Consider the following 6,856-nt stretch of genomic DNA (forward strand, 5'->3'; position numbering starts at 1 on the left):
TAGAAAAAGAGTAAAATTAAGAAGAAACAGCTTGTTCAACCTAGACGCAGCAAAGGTAAATACTTGCACACAATTATGCAGCCTTAGAACAGAGAAATGAAGATGACATACACGTAATGAATGAAACGGTAACAAGGCTGGCTTCATAGGCAGTAATTGATGTGGGAGGCAAGGCAACAAGTAGGCAAACTCTCCTAAGTAGCAAGGGACCTAATAAAGAAACGACAAAGAATGTAAGTGTTCAACTCAAGAGATAAGATATAATTTGCGGAACTGTCAAAACTGATCAACAAGGAGAAATTAAGGGCTATTCGAAATTATAATGTGAGAAAGACTGAGGAAGCTGTAAAAAATGTATGCACCATGAAAGCAGAGACAAGGAAGCTTGGCATAAGAAAAACCAAGATGTATGCACTGAAAGATAGGCAGGGTAATATCATCAGCAATCTTGAAGATATAGTAAAAGCAGCGGAAGAATTTTATACTTGACCTGTACAATACCCAGAGCAGCCGAGATACCTCCATTCAAAGTAGTAATGAAGAGGTTACAGAGGCTCCTCCTATAACTAGCGATGAAGTTAGAAGGGCCTCGCAAGACATGAATTGAGAAAAGTGGCAGAAGATGAAATAGCAGTTTTATTTAATCAAAGATGGAGGAGATATAATGCTTGAACAACTGGCAGCGCTTTATACGAACTTTCTATCAGCTTCAAGGGTACCAGAGAACAGGAAGAATACCAACATTAGACTAATCCACAATAAGAAAGACGCTATAGAATTGAAAAATTATAGGCTCGTTAGCTTACTTCCAGTGTTACATAACATATTCACCAAGATAATTTTCAATAGAATAATGGCGACACTGGGCTTCAGTCAACCAATGGAACAGGCTGGCTTCAAGAAGGGATACTCTACAATGAATCACATCCTTGTCGTTAATCAGGTAATCGAGAAATCCACAGAGTAATATCAGCCTCTCCATATATGGCTTTCATAGATTACGAAAAGGCATTTCATTCAGTAGAGATACCAGCAATCATAGAGGCATTACATAATCAAGGAGTACAGACCGCTTGCATAAATATCTTGGAAAATATCTATATCTATCTTTATGCTTATTTCATAAATATCACCACTGCACCAGGCAATCTGCGTTACCTCTAGAAGTGCCGTCACGCATTTCAAGCCGTTTACATAATCAGTACAGCATCAAGCGTATATATGGAAGAACACAAGCCTTCAATTCATCAGCCCTTCCACATGCCATCGTTCTTTGGAATGATCTTCCCGATAATATTGCACCCATATGCAACCGTCAATCATTCCATAATCAGCTGCGCGAATATCTTCAAGTGACATTGTGACGTTAAGCCTTCTCTTGTATAAGATATCGCACTTTTTGGCTATTGTGTTTTTGTAAACCCCTGCATTATTTTTTTTTCTTGAGTCATGTGTCAGACATTTGTGCTGAGCATCAAGGAACTATCAAAAGATTTTTCATTGGGCCAAGCGACTGCAATAGCAGATATTAAAACAATCAAGTCTAACCAAGAAACATTAGATCCTAGGCTCATTGACATGCCTAACCATATTGAAACTCTCAAACGTAAAAGCAACGACTCTAGCTCTCGGTCGGTCGGTCGGTCGGTCGGTCGGTCAGTTGTTATTTGCAGGAAAATCGCATCATCCTGCAAGTGGCAGAGACTAAAGGCATGATTGCCTGTACTTTTGGCAAATGTCAGAAGCGTACTTAATAAACGTGAGACACTTGAATCAGTTGTTGACACATGTAATTCATCTATCACTGCGCTCACTGTAACCTGGCTTCACCCAAACATTACTGACAACGAAATATTTCATGACGCACCTAGCTTCAGCATTTATCGCTGTGACAGTGAATCATGTGTAGGAGGCAGTGTTATATTGGCTATTTCGTGAGATATTCCGTCTTCCTATATCCCTGTTCAAACTAATCTAGAAATTGTGTGGGCACACGCTTATATCTGTCATAAAAGCTTTGTGTTTGGGGTTTGCTATTATCCACCCAATAATTGCTCAAATTTTGCGGCCCATTTACATGATGCCATTGATACCATTATTTCACGTCATCCTAACGCTTTCATTTTTCTCCTGGGAGACTTCAACTTTTCCAACATTTCCTGGTCTTCTGAGCCCCCGGCTTTGAAACCGTTTTCATCAAAAAGCTTTGACTTTATTAATCTTTGCTCGGTATTTTCTCTTTATCAGCTTGTCTCTCAACCTACTAGGCTATCGCACAATACAGCAAATACGCTTGACCTTGTACTAACGAACTGTCCCGATATGGTCTCTGATTTATCGTATCTGCCAGGTATCAGCGATCATTTAACGCTGTTTTGAAGTAAAATATTGTCAGTCGATAAACCGGAGAGTCAAAAAGTCCCTTCATAATTACAGTAAAGCCAACTTTGAAGCCATTAATAACGAACTGTCTATGTTTCTCAACGTTTTCTTAGATGATTTTGAAAGCCGTACTACCGAAACAAACTGGAATATGTTTACAACAAAAGTACATGAACTAATCGACAAGCACGTGCCTATGCGCACTATCTCCTCGCATTCAAAAGCACTTTGGTATAACTCGAATTTAAAACAACTTCGTAACAAAAAAAAGCGGCTCTATCACTCTGCCAAGCATTCTCCCTACGAGCAGCGGTGGGATGTATACGTGAAAGTGAATAATGCTTATGTCTCCGCACTGAAATGTTCTCGTAACAATTTTCTACAAAATACTCTGCCAGCTATGCTCAGTAATGATCCAAAAAAAGCTTTGGCGAACCATTCACCCCGACTGTAATAGCGAAATCACGTTACTTGACTCTTCTGGTGATGCGATTCCAGTTGCCGACTGCTCTGTGGTATTAAATGATGTATTTTGCCGTAATTTTGTTACAACCTCATCTACAACACTTCCCAATGTGCAGTGTTTTGATTTTCTAACAATGGATCCAGTAATTATTCTACCCCTTGGCATCGAAAAAATTATCGAATCATTGAAAGTGTACTTAAGCCCAGGAATTGACCTTATCAATGCTAAATTCTTAAAAAGTACCAAAATATATTCTAGTATGCTATCCAAAATATTCCAACGATCAATTGATGAATCCACACTGCCATCCAACTGGAAAGTCGGAAAGGTGGTTCCAGTCCATAAATCTGGAAGTAAAAATTCACCCCTAAACTACCGCCCGATTTCACTAACTAGTATCCCGTGTAAAATCCTCAAACATGTCCTTTACACAAACATTGTTAATTTTCTCGATGCCAACTCGTTCTTTTCGAAGGCTCAACATGGTTTCTGCCGATTTCTTTCCTGCGAAACACAGTTGGCTTCCTTTGATAGTTTCTCACAGACCAAATAGCTTCTCACAGACCAAACTTGATAGTTTGGTCTGTGAGAAGTTTTCGATTTTCAGCAATTATAAAAATATTCACGGCCTAAATCAAAAATACAGTTCACTATATTCTAGCTTTCTCTCTTATCTGCAACAAATCTCCTCGAATTTGGTGCTTTTGTTGCCAAAGAACCCGATTTCTCCATTCTCATGTAGACCCCGAGCTAAAGCTGACCACACCAGCAGTTCACAGAGGCACAGGAGAATCTAATGGATCTCTTTCTTTATTATTATTACAGATCAGAAAAATAAAACCAGTTGTCTAGTCAGGACTCTCACCATCGAGTCATGTCTCTCCTCTGCATAATGGGTTCCAACCAAAGTTGCGGAGAGGCAACTTCGGAGTTGAATTGATTCCAGAATCTTTACGTATTTTTAACTACCCGGAATGGAATGGGAAAGTTATGATAGCACTAGTCAGACATGTGGAATGGGAATGCAATGGGAGTCCGAGATTCTGGAATGAAATTTAAATGAAATGGGCAAACAGTCCTGGAATGCTAATGTTGATCTTCAACGATACAATCCAATCGGTAAATTTGCCATTTGGACTAAACTAGACTTGGCTAATACATTGTTTCTCCCCCCGGTTCTTTCAGTATTTACCTGCGACTACTTCTGCCACAGTAATTGTAAAAAGACACTGTATTCTACACATTATACACTTCTGAAGACATGGATACCTTTGTGTTACAAGAACGAAATACACTTTAGAACAGCAACCTCTGGTTGTCAAGAAACATTCGGTTTCGCAAGAACACACTTGACCTAGGAGACAAGGTTGGAGGCCAAAAACGACGTCACAAACTGTTATACCCAGCACGACCGCCTACGGTGATTTGGAACGCACGGAATATTTTTTGGCACATTGACGAGTATCCGGAAAGCGCAATAACAGGAGGTCAGAGAGACACATTGAAAAAAATGGTGCCATTAGTAGATGTGAAACAAAAAAGATTGCCTTGCAAATCATATCAATGTGTTTCGCTTTTAGTTAGTCCTCAAAGTGACCAAATAATCTAGCTGTATGTATGGCACACACAGCGTAAGATTTCCTACTTTGCTTTACACTAATGAGTCTTGGACACAACAGATTTTTGAAAATGATGGATGTTTTGCAGTGACATCACACATTTGTGACTTCCAACCTGCACAGCTAACACAAGTCTGTTAAGGCTATTTCACAAGCAAGACAACAAAATTTATGTAATAATGCTTCATATATTTCCCCCCAGTTGAGGAAAATTAGTCCTGATCCTCAACTGTGTGGCTTTCTTCCCAAGAAATCAGTATAGGTTTCCTTTGTAGCTTCCTGCTATACATTCGGGTGAGTGACAATTTTTCCTCTCGTGTACTACTTTTCTCCATCTTGTGGGAGTCCGCAAAACTGATCTGCGAAGGTTCCTTATGTGCGGGTACTGTCTGTATTGACCAGGCATGTGCTCTACCATTCAAGTGTTCACACAACGTTTTCTTTAGGGCTGTTGATCTTTTTCACAGCACATCTACGCGCAAATAGATTTTTGAAGCAACCAAAATTTGAAAACCTTGATTAAGCAGACCTAACGGACATCTTCAAATCTATGTGAAAAGAAGCTTTTATGAAGTGGCTAATCAAATGCCATCTCGGCGACTGTATGAACAAACTGATGTCGAAGCGGGAGCCAGCATTTAGTATAAAGGAAACTGGCCTGTGCGCTTGTGCTCTGCTGGTGCAACGGTGCCACGCTATGTGACAAAGACGGCGGTCATCTAAAAAGAGCTATATAGTAGGCATTCGCACAGTATAAGTGACTGTGACGTAATGGTTAGAATATTGGTCTACTGTGTTGGAGGACTGAGGCTCTATCCCAACACTGGGCAGTAATTCAGTTTTGACAATTTGGCAAGACAATGGAAGTCCTATGCACGGCCAAGAAAGTCTACGAGTGCTGGCAGAGAGCTTCGCTTTGAAACTGTAGATATTAGATTACTAGAAACAATGCGCTGCACACAAAACAAACCACAAACATGCTCTTCATGCGAAAAAAATTGTAAGCTACATTATTTGTAACGTGGTTAAGACTTACAAAAGGCACGCAACATGGCTCAAGTATACACAGGGAGCCTCAGCTAACTTTAGCCAGAGTTTAAAAATATGCAGATGCCACGTAGCTGGACAGAACAAAGCTAATGTTGTTTGCCGTCGCTTGGCGATACTCAAGTTACGTTTTTCATTCCACCTAATTAGTCTTAATTAATCAACTTCTCAAACATTATAATTAGATGAAAAGCGCCAATGAGAAAATTGTAGAGCAACATCAAAAACTCCTGATACAGCTTCCTGCTTCTCAATACGTGCTACATAAGTGTTTTTCCAACCGTGAAAGAAGCCTGCAAATGCATGCAAAATTGCCACGAGACTGGCCGCTCGAGGCACTTTGCATGTATTCGTATCCTGCCCATACGTGGATGGATGAATAAGGTTGAACCCTTTAAATCAGGTGGTGGCTGACACTACCAAGTTGTGACCAACGAGAAGAAAGGGGGTTAACCGAGGGCCCCGTTTTTATTAATCATAGCATGACAAGCCAACCAACACTGACACCAAGGACAACATAGGGGAAATTACTTGTGCTTAATAAATGAAATAAAGAAATGACATACTAATGGAAATGAAAATGGATGAAAAAACAACTTGCTGCAGGTGGGGAACGATCCCACAACCTTCGCATTTCGTATGTTCACCTCTCCCAGTCTCCCAGGGGGAATCCTGGGAGACTGCGCTGACCAGCTCAGACCCGCAAGAGCAGCGACGGCTGATCCAGCGGGCACTCGGAGTGGCGCGAGCCAATGGGGCCCTGAACTAAGGGCTCCGCCCTATGAGGAAGACACCCAATCTCATTACAAATAAATTTTTCTCTCTCTCGTGTGTGATGCTCTACCAACTGACCTACTGCGGCGCGGTTTCCCCATCCACTTTCTTGGCTATTTATGTTTCCTAGTAGAACACTGGGAGTGTTAGCCAGTGCCACCACTCACAAACCTTGGCTGTGGATGTGGAACATCCTTTCTGCCGCAGGCATCAGGAGAACGTGATCTTTTTGGGTGAAGGCAACCGGTCAATAAACCCACACATGCTACCTGAAGGCATCAATGTTGCCAGATTTGAGACACTCGTTAAGTAATAAACAAAAAGAAAGGGGGTTAACCTAGGGGCCCACATTTATTAGTCATATCATAAGAAGCCAAAAAACACTGACACCAAGGACAACATAGGGGAAATTACTTGTGCTTAATAAATGAAATAAAGAAACGATATATTAATGGAAATGAAAGTGGATGAATAAACAACTTGCTGCAGGTGGGGAACGATCCCACAACCTTCGCATTCTTGTGATCTCGAGAAAGATCATGCTCTCGTGACGCATGCGGCAGAAAGG

Source organism: Dermacentor variabilis, unplaced genomic scaffold, assembly GCF_050947875.1.
Source record: "Dermacentor variabilis isolate Ectoservices unplaced genomic scaffold, ASM5094787v1 scaffold_12, whole genome shotgun sequence".
Lineage (NCBI taxonomy): Eukaryota > Metazoa > Arthropoda > Arachnida > Ixodida > Ixodidae > Dermacentor > Dermacentor variabilis.